The sequence below is a fragment of the Seriola lalandi genome, unplaced genomic scaffold (assembly GCF_002814215.2).
Source record: "Seriola lalandi dorsalis isolate HSWRI2012SDOR001 ecotype SW California unplaced genomic scaffold, Sedor1 jcf7180002052049, whole genome shotgun sequence".
Taxonomy (NCBI): domain Eukaryota; kingdom Metazoa; phylum Chordata; class Actinopteri; order Carangiformes; family Carangidae; genus Seriola; species Seriola lalandi.
Genome location: NW_019522602.1, coordinates 8,554 through 9,377, shown reverse-complemented (window position 1 = coordinate 9,377; position 824 = coordinate 8,554). Strand labels below are relative to the sequence as shown.

General features: G+C 44.3%; 1 protein-coding gene across 1 annotated transcript in view; it reads left to right on the top strand.

Moving 5' to 3' along the window:
- The window catches only part of LOC111649851 (protein-lysine 6-oxidase-like), a 15,325-nt gene that overhangs the window by 13,289 nt on the left and 1,212 nt on the right, over positions 1-824 (top strand). The window lies entirely within an intron of this gene.

Genomic DNA, 824 nt, shown 5'->3' with positions numbered 1-824 from the left:
TTTTTCTATAAGCCAATGACAGGAACCTTTATATACTTGTTCACTCTAAAACATTAAATCCATGGGCCTCCAACATTTGTGAGATTTTCAGTGGGTCATCAATTGGAAAAGGTCCAAATGTCACTTTTCATAGGCTCATTGTAGCTCCGCCCCTCGGTGATAAAGGAAGTCAGATGGTTTAATTTACATTTCCTATAGATTTTAATGACGGGCCTGTTTTTATTTTTAATCATTTGAAATAAAATGTGAATTAAAACACAGCTGTGAGTATTGTACTGTTATAATCTGGATTATTAACTGGGCGAAACAGACAATTTCCCAAGAGGTCCAGACCCCCAGGTCCCCTAAAGGTTTACTCTGCATCATCTGGGGCCAGATGAAGCTGCATCACTGACTGTTGTCCTTCCTCCTCCATGTTTTGGCCCCATGTTGTCGAGGGACTCTGGATCTTTTCAGCTCTACTGGTTCTGGTTGGTTCTAGTGATTTAATGAAACTGTGTTAATGGGGGTCAGTAGGGGCCCATATACAACAGAGATTAATGTGGCCCTGGATGGACCAGGTTCAGGGCCCCGACACAAGTCAGTCTCAATGCACAAGGAATAGTTTAGGAGGAAATACGTCTCCACACCAGGAGGGGGCAGTAGTCTGCCCTCATTAGAAAGAGTTACCCAGCAGGCCTTGCTGTTTTCATGCCTCGGTCAATCTGTTGCGACTCACGGTTGTTTGAGCTTCATTTCTCCATTAAAGTCTTCAGGTCAGAGGTCACCTGAGCTGCTGAGGTGAGGGTGATGGTGAAGAGATGTTTTCCTGCAGGACTGATGGA